The 24035-nt window shown below is 38.4% G+C and overlaps 1 protein-coding gene across 1 annotated transcript in view; it reads left to right on the top strand.

The window, feature by feature from the left end:
• Positions 1-24035, top strand: part of RBPJ (recombination signal binding protein for immunoglobulin kappa J region) — a 94273-nt gene that overhangs the window by 32237 nt on the left and 38001 nt on the right. The window lies entirely within an intron of this gene.

The raw sequence follows: 24035 nt of genomic DNA, 5'->3' as shown, positions 1-24035 counted from the left end.
TTTTGAAAAATATATTTTGTACAATAATGACTTTGCATTTGTTCATTGGAGATCTCCTTCATGTGAAGATCCCCCATAGAAAACATGTATTTCTCCTCTGTGGATGAAATAATTTGATTCTTTTTAATGTCTTTTTAAAAGTAATAAAAGTTTTTTTTCAAGGCAGCATTACATTTTGATGAGTACACTTGGAGAAAGAAGACATTAAAAAACACAACAAGGTACATAGCTGAGATATTTATAAATGTGCTGTTTTATGCACCCATATTTTATACTGAGATTTTGTATGAGACGCTACAATTCAAATGGAGCAAAAAGAATGGAGCATGAGACACTGATTGAGATGTCAGTGTACCTGACACACGTGATATATTATAGAAATACTATGACATGAATTAAAAAGCATATTTCAGAAATTTGCAGGTAACCTTCTTATTCCTATGTCATTGACCCAGTTAACCATAATATTAGATGTACATAGCATCTGCTAATGGAGCTTTATTCTATGGATTATGTCAAAAAAAAGTAATTAATTATGCAATCATAAATACTGGGAGTCCTTAAGAACTGGTTAATAAAATATCTAGCATCAGATATTCAACTTTAAAAATCTTTTTGCTGTTTAGAAAATGTAAATGTCTGATTTTTTTCTCCACAAAAATAATTGATAACACAAATTATATGTCAGTTGTAGCTAACCCTTTTCTGCAGAGGGCAGACTCAATTCTATGAAGTGATTTCACTTAGGAAATAGCCAGATTAGAAAGCAATGGCTTAGTTTGCCTGGAGATTAATTTAACAAAATAATGAAACTTTTAAGCCATTTTAAATTATTTTAATTTTTCATAAAATTATGACATTTTAAAATGTAAAAATTACTTGGCTGCCATAATACACAGGAAAAAGTTGGTAACTCTCATCAATTTTCAACATTATCATCTTTTTTCCAACATGTGTATGCATTGCTGATGTTTGTATATTCATGGGATGGTGTGTTGGGTATATTGTCACACAGTACAGCTTATTTAAGATTAATTCTAGGCCACGACACTCAATTGAATGTTCTGTAACCAAGTATGTCTTGGGTGATGTAATTGGTCATTTTGAAATCTAAGAAACCCTATAATTTTGTAAAACTTACTGTTACTAAATATGATTTCATTAAAACACTCAGAAAGCAGACTGGCAAAACTTGTGCATTCACGCATTTCCTCTCATTGCTTTTGTCAAGTGAAGAAGAAAATGTTTATTGGGGCCATTTCCTAACTTCCCAAAAAGCAACTACCAACTAATTTATTATGGCTTGATTTTCATCCTCTGCCTAAATACTGTTGATGGTTATGATCTGTCATTTTCTGAATTCAGGGCCAACAGGTGGAGCACTTTCTCCCATGCAACATCTTTTATCACTCTAGCGATACTTTCTTACTGCATTAATGGCCTTAATAGGTGGTAGAGGTAGCTGCAACCATTCCTTGATGGAAGGGCAGATTAATGTGATGCCCTTGAAGGGGGAGACAGGAAATAAAAGGGAGTGGGAGATATAAACATCGTACACCCCCTTGTATCAAAAAGGTTCTCAAACACCAAAATGAAGAGTCTGACTGTCTTGCCCAAAAAGAGTGTGTGGAGTAGGGAGTAGAGGGTTACAAACAGAATTGAAAGAAAACAAATTTTTTGAATGTCCTCTTCCCCTGTTTCAGAGTAACAGCCATGTTAGTCTGTATTCGCAAAAAGAAAAGGAGTACTTGTGGCACCTTAGAGACTAACCAATTTATTTGAGCATAAGCTTTCGTGAGCTTTACTGGATGCATCCGATGAAGTGAGCTGTAGCTCACGAAAGCTTATGCTCAAATAAATTGGTTAGTCTCTAAGGTGCCACAAGTACTCCTTTTCTCTTCCCCTGTGTTGTTGGTTATGCATACAGCCTCATGTGGTACACAGAAGCTTTCTTTTGTAATAGAGCTTTCCTCACTGGTATCTGATTATTTTACTACATGATTTCAAGGACCCGCATAGTACCAGACAGGTTGATATTGGAGCGTCAGGTCTTTTTTGTGTGTCAGTGTGTCAGGGAAGTAGAAAAGATTGGGATAAGGCTGAAGTCTGTCTTCAGGATCATTTTCTGAGTAAACCCACTCCCCCCATGTTGGTTATCAAAGATAGTAACATTTTTATCTCTGCTGGGAAGTGGTTTTTCTGTTTTACGTCCTTACCTGCAGCATGGTAAGGGAGAATAAAGAGGATTCCAAGAGTTACATAGGGCAGTGATTCTAAAATGGTCATAATATCCCTCCCCAACAGAGTCTTCTTGGGCCTTCCACTGAAACTTTAGAAAATTATATGTAAATAGAGTTGCCTGTTCAAATTTCATTTTTTTTTATTTTTATTTTTAAAGAGGTGTTTTGGTCCTAGCTATTTGGATTTGGAAAGAGCAGCATTATTGATTAACTACTACATTGAAGTTAATTATTTATTAAATGGTTCTACTTTTGAAGAATTCTAGGTAGGAAGAATGTTATGTCCCTCTTGCTTTCACTTGCAGAGGGTTTGGTGTCCTTTCACATATGGTTATAGTCAGAAGAGTGACAGTGTATGAAAATGACACCTTCATACTCAACAGTTCTGTTCTCTCAGCGTAGTCAGTCTCACTATCTCCCTTACCTTAGTTTCAGATATTTTTGTCACCATTTCCCACACCTTTAAGCACTGCAGAAACACATCTATAGGAGAATGATCTAGATTCTGCTTTGGCTCATGCATCATAAACAGAATTAAATTAATTAAATTCCAGCTGCAAGATCTTTATTAGACTTAATGATGGATGAGCCAGAAGGAACACAGCTTGTCTTTGAAATTTCAGTTTGAGTTCGCAGTACTGGCTTTTGCAAGAGGTTGGGGAGGAACTCTCTCAGGAAGTTACCATACAAAATAGAGTTGTATTTCCACCTTGATAGTTTAATTTTACCTCCATCACAGAGAGAATTTAAGACTTCGCTATACTTGCAAGGGTAATCAGTTATGTAATATTTTCACACATTCTCACGTTTTCTAGATATTATACCTGGGATGCCGCTGCCCTTTTTTGAGGTCATCTTTAGGAGACTAGTTCTGCCTTCATTAAAGTGCAGAACTTTGTTATTGTTTTAGTATTTTAATACAAATGCAAGACAAATTATAGCTTAGAGCTAAAGTATCCTCAAACAATATAAAGTTTACGCTATGTGTAAATATCACAAGGGTTAACACATTTCACTGCCATATAGCTTTGTGTGCTGTAATCCCCATATATTTTAAATGTCTGTCTGTCCAAATTTGGGAGGAAAGCAGCAAAACAGAGTCTAGTCAGGCGAGTCACCAACACACTGAAACAATACAGCTAAAGTACTCCTAACTTCTAGAAGAATAAAACTTTATTATCCAGATTTTACTCCTACAAGACACTTGCTTCAAAAGCTGCAGATTCATTGTCCTTGTTTATCTTAGGCCTGGTCTACACTTACTGTTTGCGTGACCATAGCTACAGCACTCAAATGTGAAAAATTCACATGTTCAGCTGACCTAACTCCTGATGTGTTCTTCCATTGACCTAGTTACTGCCTCATGGGGAGGTTCATTACCTAAATCTGTGGAAAACCCCCTTCCATTGCTATAACAAGTATCTGCACTACAGTGCTACAGCAACATAGCTGTAGTGCCATAGCTGTGCTGCTGAAGCACCCATAGAAATGGCCTAACATTTAACCATTGATTTTTTGTTTGTTTGTTTTTTTGCAACACCAGTCTAAGATTTGTAGCAAACTTGTAGCTACAATCATTTCTTCTTGGAAAGCTCTCCCTCAGCTTCTCCAGCTCTGTTGTTAGAGACTGTGAGGAAATCTTGAACAATTTCTTTGTTTCCTTCAAATATTAAGTCTCTCTTTTGAGATGCTGCTAAGATTCTCTGTCTTCTCCTTCTTTTGAAATTGTAGCAATAACTGTATTTTATTTTGTTTGCTGTAACTGATCCGTTGGTAGGGAAGTAGTGGTTCCAGTGGTGGTGATGAAATTCCCTGTTGTGGGGCATAGGTAAGCATAAGAGCACAAAAGAATGATCACCTTTTCCTACTTAGTTGAGCAGTGGGTAGAAGTCGCTCAAAAGTGGGTTGTGAGCATCCTGATCCACAGCCTAAAAGATTGTTTAAGAAGGTCAGAAATGCTCAGGGAAAAAAAAAAATCCTTTTAAGGTTAGCAAGATTGGTTTAGTTTTGTAAGAGCCTTCCTCCTTGGTAATGACACTATTGCAAGCTCAATTTAGTCCTTTACCACTTCCTTGTTGGGTCATTCATAGTTTCCCTTTATAGTGTGTAGTACTGGCATTGCATGGAATGATGGCAGTTAAAAGAAATTCATTATGGCTCCGGGTTTTATGTGATTCGTACGAGACACCTTCCATGTGAGTATAAGATTAAAGTTTATTACTGTCTTCCACTTCAGGGATGGAAGGTGTAGTTAAGAACAGGAACCTCTGTTCTTTGAAAACTGGAGAGGTTCGGACATTGAAAACAAGATAGAACAAAACCTCATATTACACTGTAGAGAACAATCAATCCCACACTGGCATGAAAGTTGCCTAAATAGTCTAATAGTAGGTCTCTTTCATTTCTAACTTCTGTCAGTTAGACTCTTAAGTAGTCTAGCAACAAAAACAAACACATAATATATTGAGAAGGTTTATTTAATTTAACTCCTACTGCAGTTTAGAAATTGCTGCTACAGTCTGAACTCCACTATGCAGTTATGGTCAGAAAACGACTGTAAAAAGTGGTCATTCTGACTCATTCGCTCTGCTTCTTCTTTATATTCACAGTTTCATCAGCTGACAAATAAGTTTTTACTCCAACTTGCACTATAGAGCTAGTACAGCTTTGGGAGGGTGAGGATTATTTTCTGAGAAATAACTAAATTCAGTTGCAAAATCTCTTACTGATTGTGGTATGTGGATCAGGCCACATCTACATTATAGGTGCTACAGCGACACTGCTATGCCACTGTAGCTATGCCACTTAGATGCTGTAGTGCAGAGCAGTGGTTCTCAAAGCCAGTCCGCCTCTTGTTCAGGGAAAGCCCCTGGTGCACCGGACCGGTTTGTTTACCTGTCGCGTCTGCAGGTTCGGCCGATCGCGGCTCCCACTGGACACTGTTCGCCGCTCCAGGTCAGTGGGGGCTGCGGGAAGCGGCGCGGGCCAAGGGAGGTGCTGGCCGCCCTTCCCGCAGCCCCCATTGGCCTGGAGCAGCGAACCGCGGCCAGTGGGAGCGGACGTGGCAGGGAAACAAGCCAGCCCGGCCCACCAGGGGCTTTCCCTGAACAAGCAGCTGACCGGCTTTGAGAACCACTGTGTAGACTGTTCCTACAGTGATGGAAGGGGTTTTTCGACCTCTCCAAGTAGCTAGGTGATGGAAGCATTCTTCCATTGATCTGTCTGCATCTACACTGGTGATTAGGTCGGCATAGCTATAACGTTCAGGAGTGTAAATTTTTTACACCCCTGAGTACTGTTACTATGTCAACCTAACTTTTAAATGTTGACCAGGCCTCAAGAGAGAACAGCACTTGACTTTGGGTTTAGAGGGCTGGCAGTTAGAAAAAACATCAACTTGTAAGTTGAGCAAATTAGGTAGCATTGAGATGCATTAAATATGTAATACTATGATATCACTCCAGAGTATGACCACCTGTTAAATTCACTGATCATTTCAATGGCTAATTTTCTGAACTACTTGTGTACATTTTACATCTTGCTATCTCTATTTCTTACCTTTTTTGGTGGATAAAGATATTTCAGACTAGAGCCTTACATTGAACATTCCCAATGTAATCACAATAGCTGAGCCAAATTATATTGTGTTTTAGGGACTGAGATTCTGTTGGCATGCTGATTTTTTCAAGCTGATATCTCTTTCAGTTGCTGAGGTAAGTGTCTGAAAGTCTGCAGTTTGCGCTGAGCTTTTCAGTCAGCCTTATTCATTCATGAGGGGTTAATAGAAAATGTAGTAGCATATCTGATAAAAGGTATCTTTAAAAATTACTCCTTTTATAGTGTGTTAGAATAAACATGTTAAATTCTGGTTTTCACTGCAAGTGCCACTTTCTGTATTTCTATTAATTGTATATTAACCTTTCATAGATTTGAAAGATCATTGGAATAATGCAGCCTGTAACAGCAGATAACTATGGTAACATTTGAATACATGAAAAGTATCTTCAGATTTATGGTCAGGCACATTGTTGGCCTTAGACAAGGTATCATACTGGCTTTCTTGGTTTATTTATTTATCCTTGTGGCAGAATTGCATGAGTTTTAGTTGGATTAAAATGCGAACCACTTTAGGTTGGACTGTATCTTGTGTTCCTTGGAATTAGGTAGCGAAATTGTGATAACTTACTAGCTGAGTTTTTCTTCCAAATGCAAAATGACGCTTTTGTAGAAGTGAGCTTGTTTACTCTTGTAAACTGTTTAAAAGTTAACCTACTTATTAAAACAGAACAACGACGCAGCATTGCAACTGTGGCTGCCTCTGTTTTCTTTCTTTGGGGATTGGAAAAGAGAGAAGACAGTGATGAAAGAACTGTGGGAGGATGAAAGAGGGTAAGAAAAGGGAGAGGGAGTTTCTAATTGAACAAGTGATTTCAGTGAGAGGGCGTGACTAAGAGAACCAGCGCTCTTCTCCTGTATTTATGTGAGCTTTATTTGGTATAGTGCCAAAAGTGTGTATAGTGCTGTACAATAGGAGACTTGTTTCAAACAAGTAGCACGTTCTCTGTTTTGGAGGACTTGCTGTCTGTGAACGTAGTCTGGTGTAGTACAGGACCATGCCGTACAAAGATATAATGGTGCATGGTCAGTGGAATTCATCATGGAACAGGTGGGTTTTTAAGAAAGTTTTGAATGACAGTTAAGGAATTTTCTGTGTATTGACTGGGGGTGGGGGGGGGGAGGAGACTGGTGTTATTCTTTCACTTCTGGACTCCCCAAAGAATCATGGTGGAGTTAGGCCATCTAGCACTCCCCCTCCAAATGGGGAAGAGCAGCTGAAGTGACATTGGAGCACATGAGTAGGAGAAGTCATGCCTTTATTCACTTTCGGTTATGCAGATACCATTAGGTTGGTGCAGTTTTTTAATTCTTGTATCTGTTTCTGTAGCTTGGGCAGCAAAGAGTGCATATTGGGTCAGTAGCGATGAAGCAAGCTAGCTGCAGTATGAGCATGGGTGCAGATGTTGCAGCTTATTTTAAATGTGGCTGAGGCTAACTAATGACATACCTTTGACATTGTCTGTATTTGTGTATTGTTTGTCTTGACTGTTTATAAATGTGTTTATATGACTACTAGAGCAGTGGGGCCCCAATCCAGATCGCAGCCTCTAAGTGCTTGTAGCATATAAATAATAAATGTCTGCAATGTCATGGTGGCTGAAAGCGATTTTATCAGTGTATACACATACCTTGCATGGGCTAAGGCATGAGGGGTGACCTTGTGAACTCTTAGATTTGTGTTGACTGACAGACCCTAAAGCAGGGGTGCGCAAACTTTTTGGCCCGAGGGCCACTTCAGGGTTGCGAAACCGTATGGAGGGCCAGGTAGGGAAGGCTGTGCCTCCCCAAACAGCCTGGCCCCTGCCCCCTATCCTCCCCCTCCCACTTCCTGCCCCCTGACTGCCCCCCTCAGAACCCCCAACCCATCCAACTCCCCCCGCTCCTTGTCCCCTGATCCCCAGGACCTCACCCCCTATCCAACCACTCCCTGTCCCCCTCCCAGGATCTCGGCCCCATCCAACTGCCCCCTGCTTCCTGTCCCCTGGCTGCCCCGACCCCTATCCACACCCCTGCCCCCTTACAGGCCGCCTGGGACCCACCCCGTATCCAACCCTCCCTGTCCCCTGACTGACCCCCGGGACCCCCTGCCCTCTATCCAACCCCCCCATTCACCATGCCACTCAGAGCAGCAGGAGCTTGCAGCCATGCCGCCGCGCTGCCCAGGAGCGGCGGACCAGAGCACTGGCAGCGCGACGCGGCGTGCTCAGAGTGCAAGGGAAGGGGAACGTCAGGGAAGGTGCCCAGGGCTAGCCTCCCCGGCTGGGAACTCAGGGGCTGGGCAGGACGGTCCCACAGGTTGGATGTGGCCTGTGGGCCGTAGTTTGCCCACCTCTGCCCTAAAGGCTCTCCTTATTATAGAATTGTACTGGCCGGGGCAGGGGCAGCAAGCTCATTTTTTCCGAGAACAGTGCCTATTTCTTCAGATGCAAAGTACCTTTGCAACACCGTTTATTTTATCAGGCTGTCAGCATAACCAGGCATTTTGTAAAAAGAAAACTTTTCATGTTGCAGAGACTCTACCGAGTATTTTAAACAAATGAGCCCTTTTTAAAATGTTCATTACTGTGGTACAGTGGATCTGCATAACTTTCTGTGGTTTCTGCATAGAACTGAGCTGCTGCTTCAGAGCATTTTTATTAAGGAAATGACAGAGACAACTTTCATGGCCGTATTTAAGTGAGAGGAAGCAGCAAAGGGCATCTAAAATGTTTAGGATGTGAGCAAGCTGAGGAATTTTAAGATTCCTTTCCCTCAGAGGTTACCCGGACTAATCATCAGGAGTTGGAACCTTTCACAGCTTGTATTAACTTAGACTGCAGTGGCCCCTAATGTTCTGATAATCAGTAAAAGTTAACTTACGAGGGAAGGTTGGGGATGAGAACAGCTAGTGCACTTAAAAATTCTGAAGAATTTATTTATGGAATCATAGAAATTAGAGAGAAAAGACCCATCAAATCATCTAGTCTATCTCTTTCTCAGTGCAGGATTGTTCCCTGCAGTAATACATGTTTCTGGTATTTTGTCCAGTTTAGTATCAGATGTCCCTACTGATGTAGCTTCCACCATACCCCTTAGGGAAGCTACTCTACAGTATAATGATATTAACATTTTCCTGGTTATTCAACCTACATTTTCCTTTTTAGAAACTAGGATTTTTCTGTTGAAGGTGCCTTTTGTCTCTGAATTTTAGAAAATTCTAACAAATCGTAATACCAATGAACATTTAATTGAGTGTCAAGGCACTTGATTGTCAATTATCCTTTTGCTCCATGCCTCATACAACATTTGGAAGAATAAAGTATGAAATGCCTTAATATTTCAATAAAAAAATATCAAAATATGCATATTGAGGTATATGGCATCTTAATAGGTTTTGTTTATTTGCATCTTAAGTGATAACAAATATCAAATGGCTCCCGAGTTCCTGGGCAGCCTCTAAAAAATAACCTGCTTCCATTTTTTTAGCTGGTTTGGGGGCACGGTTTGTTTGTTTGTTTGTTTTTAAGCCTGAAGAGCATGGCTTTTGGGTGTTACCGATTTTTAGCTTTAGGAAGACACAGAACTCCACCTGCTCAAATACAGATCTCAAATCAGGGTCTCAACAGCACATTGCATGTTGTTTAACATTTCCTGTGTCAGCTGTCAGAAAACCAAAAATCTTGGTTAAGGTTGTCTAGTACAAATCAAATACCCAATTCAATCAACAACATCTGACAATCAAATATTGAAAACTGTGAATCAACAACTAAGGTTAAATACACAATTGTGACACTGAGTTTAATAGAAGTTATTATTGTATTATTATACAAGAGGTCAGACTTGATAATCACAGTGGTTCCTCTGGCTTTAAATCCATGAAAATCATTCATGAATATGCACCCACAGAATGGAAAAAAATCATATGAATGGATAAGGTTGTCTGTTAGGAGATTTTGTTTTTGTTTCTTAAGACATCACTACATGGGGGGATTACCGTTGTTTTGGTGATGTGCAGACAGCAATCTTATCAGTGTTTATGGTCACTTAGATCTTCACAGCCATAAACAACATAAGAAAATACATATTTTACAAATTATTAATTAAATTACAGCATAGAGAAATTCCAGATGCTTAAGATCCATGTATCTATCTTTGGTTCCTGTCACCAGGATTCCCTAGCACCGAAGTCACTGATGAGTTAAGTATATGCACATCTGTAAATACAGAACTAGTGGGTCTATAGATATTAAGCTTCTAAGTCTGGATCATACTCCATATTTAAGGTTTTAACATACTGTTTACAAGTTCTTATGAAAAGTATAACCACGGGAACGTAGGAGGATGGCAGTGTTATGGTCATTACACCACACATTGGCATTCACAAATTTAAGATGTCGACAACTATACATGCAAACTTCTTAGAGCCCTTGAAGTCCTTGATCCAAAATGAAACAACTTAGGGGGCCTCATCTTGCATACCATTAACCATGCAAACTTCTGCAGTATCAGGCCCTAATTGTGAACTATAGTAAAAAAGGAAAGATGTTGAGGCTGATGTCTCTATAGGGTTAGAGTTAAGGTTATTTTAGTTTTGCAGACTGTTTTTCACTCAGGATATATGTAATGTTTGATTTAATTAAATGTCTTGTTAAGCAGAAATTGGTTTTTAATTTTGCTTTTTCAATTATGCATGTTGAGTGGTGTTTGGTGTGGAATTGCACACACAAAAACTTGACTACAAGTTAAACTTCTTCTGCATGATACCATCTATCTGTCCCCACTAGTGTTTGCAACTCCTCCCAATTTTGTATCACTATGAATTTAATGAGTATACTCCTATTTTCAAAAATATTAATATTTTAATAACTAGCTGAATTCTGATGGCAAAAGATAGTCCCTTCTCTAACACCTCTACAGTTTGATTCATTGCGCTTTATTATTAGCCAATTTTAATTCCACATTAGTTGTCACAGCCAGACTAATTTGAATACATTTTCAGGATTTCATGGGACTGTATCCTTTATTAAAATCCATATATATTACATCTGTTGCATTCCCATATTCAGTAATTCTAATTATATATTTTATAAAAAAACCTGGCACGCCTCTTACCAAGTGATGATTAAATTTTACCTGAGAGAGATCAGAAAAAAGACAAAATATGTAAAGGAGAAGTAGAGTCTCAGTACGTTTGAAAAATAAAGATTCCATCAGATGCAGCTTTTGCTCAAGCCAATTAATTGCTGAAAAAAATATTAGTTCCCATACAAGTTTCATAAATATATTACTGACTAGGCAACTGTGAATTTCATTCTCCGCATTTCTTTTTAATTGAACCTTGTGCCAGTAGCAATACCTTAAGCAAAATTTATAAAAATACTATTAGTAAAGTGAATTCTGCTATTGCAAATGTGAATATGTAAGCTACAAGGGTCATCAGTAGACAAGACTAGGACTCAGAACAACATAGCAACACACTATATACTTTAAAAAAATGTTTTGTTTATATTGTGGTAATGCTGGTAGGTCCAAGTCAGGATCAAGGCCTCATTGTGCTAGGTGCTGTACAAACATATGAGAAGACATGATGCCTGTACAAAGATCTTGCAATCTAAAAAAACCCATAAGTGACTTACAAAGAGTTGTGGGGAGAGAGAAAACATGAAAGTACAGTGGTCAGAATGATTTTGTTAGTTCCTTTAAAAAAGTAATAGAAACTTTCCTTTAACTGCTCCTCAACCAAGCTAAAGTTATTATTTTTTCCCTTTTTCAAATTTAACTGTTACTGTGACAATGTTTGTGTCATATGGTTACTTGTATATGTGTTTATAAAATAATCACATCTGCCAGCTGAGAAACTTGGTTTTTAAATGAAGGATTAAAAGTCCTCTTGTATGCTAAAGCACTAACCAGAACGTCACCCAAAGTTCATTGGAATGCCAGTCCCCATAGTTTCCCTTTAAGGACGCTCAGTGTACTACCCATTTACAGAAATGAGCAAAAAATGCTCTATTGTTATGCTCCCAAGTCTGCAAAGTTTCCTTCCTGCTTACTCTTGCTGCTCTGGAGAAGCCAGAAATTCTCTTACTTCCTTCTTGTTGATCCCCATAGAGTGTATCAAAACTCCTCCACCGATTTTATGAAAATCTGGAGTTCCATTCAAGGTTCTCTGTCTTTCAAGCGTTACTCTCCTCTAGCAGTTAAAACCAAAACCTTCTTTATCCCTATGTCATCCATGTACGGTCTAGTTCTTTTAGCTGCCTTGCTCCAGTAATGAGCACACACTTCACAGGGCTCACCTTCCGTAACTCCTGAGTAGAGTGGAATCAGTCCCCTACTTCGTGCACTAGATTGACATCTAAAAGAGTGAGAATCCTCACTTGATAAACACATTTAGGAGTTGTCATATTGGATCATCTAAGTCTAGTATCTTATTTCTGACAGTCGCCAGTGCCAAAAGCTTCAGAAGAAGGTGCAAGAAACCTTGCACTAGGCAACAGGATAACCTTTCTCAAGGGAAGTTTCCTCCTAACCCCAAATCTGGAGGTTAATGCCGTCTCTAAGCATCCATCTGAAATATTGCAAAAATCTCTCTTCTGGCTCATGAAAAGTTGTTTGAACCCTCTAAAGATGTTCCGTAGTATAGAAAATCTCTCCCTGCAATACTAGCCACATTTTAATGTGTTGGTGGTTTGAGATTTTTACAATTAAAACAAGATTCAGTTCATTTCACTATTTAGTGGCTTTTATAATAAAGTGAAACATGCTTTTGATTGACCTAATTTGTCCCTAATTTGACCTGATTTGTTCCTGAAGTTTAATTGCTTGTGCAAAATATTCTGCTGTTCAATTTTGTGGGTGAAAATTTTGTGGGCAGAAATTGTACCAGTCATATTCTGTGCCTTTTTGAACATCTGCTTCATGTTTTCTGTGTAGAGCTGATTGCACATTTTTCATCAGCATGTTTTTTCTTACAAAAAATGCCATTTTTGCGAAACTGAAATTTTCCATGAGAAAATTTAAATTTTGCCAAAAATTTCTTTTTTTTCTCATTGGGGAAAATCAAAATTACTGCCTGCCTGCCTGGAAGGCTCTTGTCAATTTCACATTCTGCAAGTGAAATTGATAAAAGCTGTACTTGAGGGCTCCTATAGCACACCCTTGTGCTCTGCCTCCACCCATGAAATTGATGAGAGCACACACACACACCCTTGTTAAGACAGTTGAATTTTCCAGGCGGGTGACCAAAAACATTAGTTTTGGTTCTCCCAGAATGGAGTTTAAAAAAAAACATTTCCATTGAGTAATTCTGCTTTTTTGACATTTTGTACTAGTTTGGGGCAATTTTTTTCTTTCAAAAAAATCCAAATTTTTCATGGGAAGGGATTTTCATGTTTTGGCCAGCTCTCCCTCTGGGAAGGAAGCAGGGCTTTTTCCTTTTGAATTCTCTTCACAAGGATATTCAGAGATTTTTATGGCCAGAAGAAAATATTTGCATAATCTGGTCTGATCTCTTTTATAACACAGGCCAAAGAAGTTAGTAACGTGCATCAAGACCTTAACTTTGTTTGACCTACAGCATATCTTTTAGAAAGAGGTCTAGATATTTGCTGTAATATGTTTCTGGCTCCTTTGAGGGAAGACTGAAGACATTTTGTTCTTATTTTACTTCAGTGTTTCTGCATTGTTATATTTTGTGTTTATTTTCAGTAAGATGGGCTGTTTTCTGATTTTTAACTGTGCCTGTATCAGACATTTATGGGGGCTTATTAGCTTAGTAGGCTGCATGTGTGAATTTTGTTTTGTGGTTTACGACCTCCCATATATTATAATATTTTAAAATATAAAGTGACAGTATATTTCAGCCCCTGTTCATCAGCCAGGAAACTTTATGGGAGTAATTCTTGCTGTCTTGAACTGGGAAGACATAGCCAGTTGTTTGTTCAAAATTTGTCTTAGTCTCTCAGGAAGTCTTACTGTATCTACGTATCGGAGAACTTGAACTTGTACATGTGAGGGTGTGACGGTGCTGCCTGTGGGAGGGAGCCAGCTAAGGTCACTCAATCAGGGTGAACTGCAAACAGAACGGGGCAAACAAACTCCAAATGCTGGTGGATATTCCAAAACTTAGATTTACCAAGCCAGCACAAAACAGCTTCTATAGTACCTCACTGGTTACTCAGAAGTCCAAATAATGCAGTTCTCTTAAAGTACCCAGCCTCAGGCCTCCATCCTGACACACGTCAAACATATGATGATAAATTCTGAAAATCTTATTTCATCATATAAAAGAAAAGGTTCTCCTGACCCCAAAGGACCAAGCTCCAGACCCAGGTCAAATAATAACTTCGATCTTACCCCAAAATACACGCTATAGTCAATTCTTGTTAACTAAACTAAAATTTATTAAAAAAGAAAAAAGAGAGCGTGTTGGTTAAAAGAGCAATATACATACAGACTTGAGATGAATTCTTGAGGTTCAGTTACATAGCAGAGATGAGCTTGTAGTTGCCAAAAGTCCTTTTAGAAATAGTCCATAGGTTATAGTCCAATGTCCATATTCAGGGTGACTCCAGGCAGCGACTGGGGATCTCAATCCTTGTGGCTTAAGGTTTCCCCCTCTTGAAACCTAAAGCAGATCTGAGATGAAGAAGGATCATATCCCAAGGTTTTTATACATTTCCTGCAGCCTTTTGGCCTGAGAAAACAATAGGCTTAACTTTCCTTCTTCGAAGCATCATGGCAATTAGCACAGGATAATTTATCCATTAAACAGTTCAGATACAGGTTATTACAACCTTCAAAGAGACATAGACAGTAGTACTATTTCACTCAAGTATCTTCCTAAATGTTAATTTTCCTTTTTTGATCTTTGAATCAAAGCTATAGCCATAGACAAGACTTGTTTGCTTACATCACAAGACCTGAGCAAACATTTACTCTTCTATCTCTAACAATAGAGGCTTGCACTTCAAAGCTCTTTTCATTTACATATCTTCCTAACCAGTCTCTAAAGTTCGGCCATGGGTCAGGTCAGTCTGTGAGTTAATTAACTCTTTCTGGCCCTATCACCTTTCAATGAGATATTATATTAGACTCATAATGTCACAGAGGGTCCAGGGAATTCTGGATATGCTAAAACAAGTGAAAATAGACGTTGGTAATGGTATCTCATCGCTGGGGTACTGTTCCAGCTCTGTGACGTGAAAGTGAGTATAAACCATAAAGAATAGCAAGAATGGGAGCAAAAAAAGCAGTTGAGCATTGGTGTTCACGTTTTTGTTACATGCATGCCCTCGATAAGCTACTAATTTGTGGTACCATTATAATTAGGAATCTTGTTGGAATTCATACATGTGGCAAAATTTATTTTCTTTAGTATATCAAAGTTACATGGGGAAATGTAATCACAACATACCCATTTAATTTTTTACATATTTTAATCCTTAAACCTGGAGCAGTATAAATGAATAAATTAAATATTGATTTAAGGACAATTAATATTGCACTTTGAAGAAGATAAGATGTTTACAGTAACATTTCAAATCCCTGAAATCCTCATTTTAGTATAGTTTAAGGAAAAGTGTAAATATACTGGGGTTATTTCACTACTGAGCGAACTTTCATATCAGAGTAGATTGGATATCCTACACTGGGATCTACACAATTTAGAATGAAATAGCTGCTGAAATTAATGTAAATTATGGATTCCATGAAGGGACTTGTCTGATACCATTGAAATCAGGGCACTTAATGAAATTTTAAAATTCATTTTTTATTTTAGCAGTCAATATAGAGATATAGCAGGAACTAATATAAAAATTGTTCATTGTTACTTAAAATAACTTCCTCAAGGTTTTAGTTCATTTATAACTAAATATGGGGGCGTATGCCTTTGTGTTGGTTGCTCTAAACAATTGTTGATGTCTTACAAACTGTTTCTCATCTTCTCAAGGGAGCTATTCTGCTCCTACAATTTCCGCTTGACATTGCTACAATGACATTGTACAGTCAGATCATTTTGGTATCTGATTATCTTCTCTTTTCTTCTATTGGGACTCTCAAATGGTAGTTTAAAAACCCAGATTGACAGGCTTTAGCTAGTATGAAACAAAATTTTAAAATAGTTTTGAAAACCATGCCTTATGGTAAATGTGATATCATACAATGCAGAGCCTGGTAAACCTCCTTGCCCAACACTAGTGTAGGGAAAGCTCAGGCATTGTTATCCCCATCATCTAACGCTGTTCAGAAGGTAATATGACGTGTAAGTAAAAAAATGTTTGGGCCTTGTCTATTCTAGTGTTTCCACAAATGATAGCACTGAAGGAGTGCTACTTGGTGGTAATAACAAGGAAGTTTGTACAGCAAGCACGAACTCATAGTGGCTATTTCCTGTCCATCAAGCAGGTTTTTTTCTCCCTTTGTTTACTTCACCTGAGCCATGCAGATACATGGTAACTTTTTAACCTTCTTTTCTTATCTTCAGTTACCTGACCTAGAAGTCAGGCTAAGAATCCATCTGCTCTAGCTACTTATTACCATACTCATCACCATTATGTCTGAGGATGTCACTGAATTACACACTTCTTCGCCCAGTTTTCTGTTGAGGAATCAAGTGCAAGTGTCTGCTCTTGAGCTGTTTAGGACCTGTTTTCTCTTTGACAGAAACACTGTTGCACTCATTCATACATGGCACCTCAGTGGAACTTAATCTTTCTGTATTTCATGGTGGTTAAAAGATTGGTCCTGAGGAATCCCACTAATATATTGGATGCCCAAATTGAGACCCTTGGGACCTGATTTTTCAGCATACTTAGCATTATATGTAGGCTTGGAAGAATTCGTTTTTTTATCAGTAAATGTTTATTTCACCATATACATGCAAACTGAAGAAATATTTTTCTCAATAATAATCAAAAATTACAAATAGACAAAGTAAGAAAAATGCTGCTTGAGAACTTAAGTCAAAATTCAGTGATACAGACTTTTGAATTAGGCTTGTTATGAATGGAGTAGTGAATGAATAGTAAAAACAGGTATGATTTGTTGATTTAAGGATTTTGCACAGGCAGTCTTAATTCTGGCATTTCCTAATTTTGGAATACTTGACATTGCAACCTTAATGTGTTTTACATAGTTCTTGTGTGTAATTTCCTAGATTTTTTTAAATGCAAACTGAAAAAATAGACATTCAGTCACATGGCATCATATTGATACCCACATGGGTCCTGAGCATGGTTGGAACCTTTAGATCCAACACACAGACCTCTATCCTTTGTGCTAACAGAGTAACTGATGCAGAAGAAGGTTGTCATCCTCTCTGGCTAGAGCAGTCGTCTCCAAACTGTGCGGCACAGCCCCCTAGGGGGGTGCAGAGGAATGTCCAGGGGACATGGCTGGGCATGGGCCAGAGCGCCACCCAGCCCCACTCTGCTGCCTGCTCCTCTCCGGCCACAGCTGCGGCCCCGGCTCTGCTCCTGGCCCCTGGCTGCAGCTTGGCTCCTGCTCTCAGCTGCCAGCTGTGGCTCAGCTGCTGGCTCCACCCCTGGCTGCGGCCCCCAGCCCAGCTGTGACTCAGCTCCCGGCCCGGGGTGTGTGTGTGTGTGGACACATGCCATTACTGGTCACGAGGCTGGGGTGGGCATGGGGGGAATATTTGGGGTACCGCTGGTCTAAAGGGGGTGGGGCACTTTGCCAGTAGGTTTCACAGATAGTTGTGGAAAGCAGAGGGGGGAAAGGTGAGAATCAAGAATCTTGGGGTTCCATTCCAGGCTCTGGAGACAAGTGTATTTCAGTGTGCATGGTCTTTTCTGCCCATTCCCCCCAAGCATTACCCCATCTGTCGTGTCCCCTTCAACCTGACCCTGTCCCAGTTCTGCCTTCTCCTAGTTCCATTCATGTTCTCCTCAACTAGCCAGTCCTGGTCATCACTCCTCAGGCTTCTGATCCCAGACTTAGTGTCCTTGTTCAGCAAGTCCCAGTTTTACCCATCCAGATTCCCAGTCCCAGTTTTCTTGCCCACCAATCCCAGTCTTACCTTTCAACCACCCAGTTCCTTCTTCCTCCCCCTCACTCACAGGTTCCTCATCCCTAGTGGCGCCCAGTCCCAATCTCCCTCCATGGATGGCTTGTCCAATCTCAGTGTCTTGCCTCTCCCCACTTCTTCGCTAAAATTGGGCATTTTTCACGTGGATGGTGAAAGACACATCCTGGGCACAAATGTTAACCCCTGCCAAATTTCAGGTTCCTGTTCTAAAACATTGGGGTGCGAGAGCTGGTAAAAGAAAGGGTTGCCAGAATTTAACAGGAGCAAAACATTATTTTTTTTTCTAGGCTTGTTCTCAGAAATAGCTGGACCATTTTGGCTGAAGTTTTCCCAAAAAAGACAGCCTGAGTCCGACACCCAGCATGGAGAATTTTTTGTGTTCACAGTGAATTACCTAAACAGCACATTGTCCCACCTTGCTGCCATAAAAGCAGGAGCCAGCATGTGATACAACAGCTGTCCTGCCTTGTCAAGACCACCCTTGCCCAACATTGAAGGTGTATGCCCTAGGGAGAGAATGTGGTATGCAGGGGTTTTGAAAATGAGCCACTTGCACTGGGCAGAACTCTGTCCCACCAAGGATGCAAAGTATGCAGTGGAGGTGCAGAAACTGCGGAGGAAGGGTTGTGGCAGCCAAGGGCCAAAGCTGATGAACTGCTACTGTTGGTCGGAGCTCTGTCTGGCCAAGGTAGAGGTGTGGCAGCAGCTGGGGACCATAAAGGGTGGAGCTTTACCCAGCTACCATATACTGTCTCCAGAAGCTGAGTGTTGTTTGCATAGGGATTCTCAACATTCAGCCTTACTGGGAAACTTTTGCCCTTATCTAGAGATCCCATAGAAGATGTTACTTCACATCAACTACACATTATGTTAATTTTCTGATTTTTCATAATTAATATTGCAGTGCATTTATGGGTTACCTGCTGTGGAATTTGGGTCCATTGTGCTGCTGAGTGTGTGGAGCCCTTTGTTGTTCACTGAACACCAATAGTCTGCTAAGCACCTTATGTAAAAGAGACTTCTGTCCTTGCTACCAGTTAGATACAAACAATATCTATTCACATTGCTTTCCATGCATAAGGCATCCCAAAAGACGTTACAAACAGTGAATTATATATTTAATATTGCTGTGACTGTGGCCATTTGTGCATACAAAGCTTTGGACTTTAGAACCTGTTTGTAGTGAGAAAAGAAATGCCGAAAACATAGAGGGTAGCATCCTCTTTTTCATTTGAAAAATGCCATGATATGACATTCACCTGTCCATGGACTTCAGCTGAAGGGGACTGAGAGAATTCAGTTGTAGAAAAGGCAGCTTGATTTAATAGAGGCAGTAAACAAACATGGACCTACAACCCCCAAAAGTATTTTTATTTTAAAAAGATAGCAGCTTAGAGAGTTTGTTCTCTCAGGCTTGATTTTAGCTTTATGTGCTTAGAAAAAGTTCCTTTAAGTAGAAGCAGTACCTATCCAAGATCACACATCCGTTTCAACAAAATCTGTAACTTTCATCTGGAAGTGTACAAAGTGAGGATGGTTTTGGAATTTACTCGGGATATCGGGGTTCAATTCCTGGCTCTACCACAGACCTGTGTGACCGTGGGCAACTCACTTAATCTCTCTGTGCTTCAGTTCTCTATCTGTAAAATGTGGATGATAATACTTTTTGTCTTGTCTAATTAGGCCCTATCTAGACAAGAAAATGGTACCAATTTAAATAGGTTGAGAAACTTAGTTAAATCAGGGGAACTACCTGGTGTGGACACTCCAATATAAGGTGTGTCGTGGAAAGTTCTTCCCCATATTATTATATCATCTATGTACACTTGTGTGCCATATATATATTTTCAAAAATCTTTTGTATTGCTTTGTGAAATATCTCTGGAGCGGAACATAATCCAAAAGGTGATCTTTTAAAACAATAACATCCAAAAGATGTATTACATGTGCATAGCAATTGACTTTCTTACTCCAGTACTATTAGCCTAAATCTATTCAAAGCATCTAAAGAAGAGAAGTATTTTGTTCCTGATATTTGTCCAAATATTTCTTCCCTGGTAGATATTTTAAAATGTTCCATTTTAACATACTCATTGAGATCTAAACATAACCATAAGAATCCATCTTTGTTTTCTACTATTACTAATGAATTCACCCACTCAGCTGGCTCTCACACTCTTTTAATTATATTTAAATAAACTAACCTTTCCAATTCCTTGTGTACCCTATTTCTTAAAGCTAAGGGTATTTTTCTAGTTCCATGTATTATTGGTTTCTTTGTTTCATTTAACTCTATTTTATGCATTGTATCTAATTTACCAATTCTAGTGAATAACTCTCTGTAAATTGATATTATATTTCCAGTGTTTCAGAATCCTGAATAGTTTGAATTCTACCAATTAGATTTAGTGCTAAACGTGTTTATAAACCTAAAATAAAAATTAATAGTCCCTTAACTACTACAAAAACGTACGTTTTCTAAATTATCTTTAACTATGACTTGTAATTCACAAATACCCATAACAGGATTTTTTTCACCATTGTAAGTTTGCAAATTAATATTTAGTTCTCTTAATACAGGTTTTTACTTTTAGATATTTTATAATTTCTTCTGAAGTTATATTAGCTTGTGCACCTGTATCTATTACATATGAAATAAATGTTCCATTAGTAGATAGTGTACTATCCAATCCTTCTTGTAGTTCACAGAATGACTGTTTCAAAATACCCAGAAACAAATTGTTTTCATGTGTACTAAAAGCTCTGTATTCCTTATTCAGCATCTTCTCTGAGACTTTTTTTTGAATTTTGAACTAAGTGTATATTTCTAATTTTACTTGAGTTTTACGTTTTCAAAGTTTTGCAAAATAATTTTGTTTCTTGCAGATATGACAGGTTTGCCCATATGCTGGACGTTGTTTAGGTTGGTGTCTTCTTCCATATCTAGAACATTCTATCATATGCTCCTATTTTTCAACTTTAATATTTTCACTGTTTTCCTCAATAGACTTTTTCTTATTAAGTGTATATTCACATCAGTTTGTTTTCTTTCTAAAATATGAAATCATTGTTGATTTAGTTCAGCAGTTTGGCAAATTCTCACTGCTTTTTCCAGATTTAGATCTGGTTCTTCTAACAATCTTTTTCTTACACTGATATCTGTTAGACCCATCACAGTTTGACTGCTTATCATTTACTCAGATAGATTCTTGGAAATTACATTTCTGATTTCTTATCTTTAGATCTGTTAAGACTGATGCAGAAGTCTCTTCCTACTTTTGATTTCTTGAGTGAAATTTGAAATCTTTCGAATGTTTCATTTTTTTGGTAAACAGTATTCCTAACGTTTTTTTAAGACAAACTCATAGTGCGCTCGTTCTCTAACAGTAAGCTCAAATAAATTATATAATGAAATTCCTTCAGTACCTGCAATATTCAAAAAGATGGCAGTCTTTTTTTCATCTTCTTTATGATTAGATCACAGTGTCCTCAAAAATCAATCAAATATTTGTTGAAACCTTTTCCAGTTTTCCACAGCATTTCTCGACATTTTTAGAAATGTGGGAATTCTTAATTGATCCATCTTAGTTTGATCAAACCTTTTTCACTTCTCAGTAACTTTTACTATAGGTGGTTTTTTAACTTCTTTCACTGCCAGCACCTTAACTAGACTCTTTATTAGCTACATAGTTAACATATATACAGAGCATCGTAACTCAGGTCCATCTATCAGTCTAACCTAAAACCAACTTCTTCCTCCCACTGTCTGCTCCAACACGCTGGAGATTCTCTTAAAGCCACAGTAACACCACATAAGACTCTCTCAAACTGAAATAAGAGAGTCTCTGCAAGGGAGTTGCACTGATTTAACTCAAAAAACCGTGTGTGTGTGTGTGTGTGTGTGTGTAGAGAAGGCCTTAGATTGTGATTAGTTAGGGGCAGGAACTTTTCCTTTCTTTGAATAATACAGCTGCTTGTAGAATAAGATCCTAATCTACATTGTGGCCTGCAAGTGGTACCATAATATAAATAAGTAAATGAAAGTTTAATAACTGATCTGGTCAGAATATAAATAAATATAAAAAATCGAAATCCACTTTTCTCGCACAGCATTGGACCCTAATCAGGTGATCTTAGTGAGCTGCACTACATAGGTAGCACTGCAACAGAGAATGCACTTCTCCACAAAGTCATACTACTTACTCAACTTTCAGGTTCTGCTTCTGTTGGTCAGATGGCATTGGTTAGAGATAGTTCACTGCCTGATCAGTGAGAGTCTCAGGAAGGTAAATCTACAGGTCTTTTTTCACCCTATTTATTCCTTAAATATAATTATTGTCGTAAGTCTCCAAAGGAGAACAGTGACTAAATAGATGTTAGTGCAGCATATATTCTTGTTTAAAATCTCACACACACAGACACACACACTTACTTTACATTCCAGATAGAAGCATATAAGTTCTTATAACGTTCAAAGGCCAAACAGTTCAGCATTGCACTAACACACAAGAAATAAAGTGAAAGCAGCTATATACTGATCATAAAAATAAGTTTCAGAGTAACAGCTGTGTTAGTCTGTATTTGCAAAAAGAAAAGGAGTACTTGTGGCACCTTAGAGACTAACCAATTTATGCTCAAATAAATTGGTTAGTCTCTAAGGTGCCACAAGTACATAAAAATAAATGAAATTGAGCAATCTGCATTCATTATTCAAGCTGAGACTAATGTAAAAAAGAAACAAAGCATAAATAATAAGTAAAATCAATTTTTATACACTTTTTAGGTTTTAGGTCAACACTCAGAAAAATGACTAGTGATGTTGGGTACTTCAATTTTGGGGTGCCCAAATTGAGATACTTTAAAGAGACCTGATTTTCAGAGAGTGGATGGTTGTCATCTGCTCAGAGCTAAATGCAAAATCCTTCACTCAAGCTTGCAGATTCATTTAAAACAGACATGTCTTCCAAAACATTCCGGTCTGGTCTACACAGAAAGTTGAACTGGTTTAATATTTCAGGTGTGTTTTTAAATTGATTTAATCACCTTAAATTAATGCTGCTGCCTGTCCCCTATAGTTTTTCTCTTTTGATGGTCTCCTAAGCAGGATGGTATTCCTCTGTTACAATGCAAATTAAATTATATGCATTAATTGTATATTTTCACTTTGTGGTGCATTTCTGGAATTACTTAAATAAAATTTAAGTGTATTGAATAATTGCATAATCAATTAACATTACTGTGTTGTACTTGCTTTGCTACAAAGTTCAGTGCAGATCTGCTCCATAAATTAGGAGATCTCTTGTCATGTAATAGGGAGCCTCAAATGTTGTACAGCGCTATTATAGATGGATTTGTTTCATTGTTCATGAAGCATAAAGGGAAATATATATCTGTTTATGATATACTGAACCAAGAACATTGCCATTCTGGTGTATTTACCAGTAATGGCTGCGTATTCATTGCATGGTTGACTTCCTTGTCTCATATCATTTATTTTTAGGTAGAAGGGTGTTGAGCTAGCTGCTACATGTTTCTTGTTCTCATTTTAGCTCTTGATTGTACTTCCTTTAAGAGATTGAACATAGTAACAGACGTGTTTTGAGGCAGGGGAGCAATATTCTTGCCTTCCTTTTCTCAAATCTTCTTGACAATTCTGACTTAATCTTTTTGGTTTGCTTTGTATTACTGAAGAGAATGTTTCCATACAACTCATGTATGCATCTTCTTACATACTTTAATATTTTTAGGAAGATTTAGCTTAAAGTTTGTGGTGAGGTAGTATAACCTCACAATGCTACTGGATTATTAGATGTTTTTGAATCACCCTATCTATACCTATGTGTTAGCGGAGAACCTAACTTTTCTTGAGTCTCTAAACCATTGTATATAATAAACTTTGTCAACCCTACTGTAAGAAGTTACTGGGCGGGGGAAACCCAGTTTCTTAGAAAAGTGATTCTAATGTGAAGTATTTATAGTGCAGTGTATTTGCCAGCTCAGAATCAGACAACTGATGATCACAATATTAGTAATGTTGTTGTCATTGTGTTGATTAGTAACAGTTCTTACTGGCACTTCTAGTAGGTGGTAATAGCAGATATCTGATTTTTGATGTAGTTAAGAAACTTGGACTTTTAAAGTAAACTTCA

This window comes from Natator depressus, chromosome 4 (assembly GCF_965152275.1).
Source record: "Natator depressus isolate rNatDep1 chromosome 4, rNatDep2.hap1, whole genome shotgun sequence".
NCBI classification, from domain to species: Eukaryota; Metazoa; Chordata; order Testudines; family Cheloniidae; genus Natator; species Natator depressus.
Note: the sequence above shows the minus strand (reverse complement) of the source record. Positions and strands in the feature narration are given on the sequence as shown.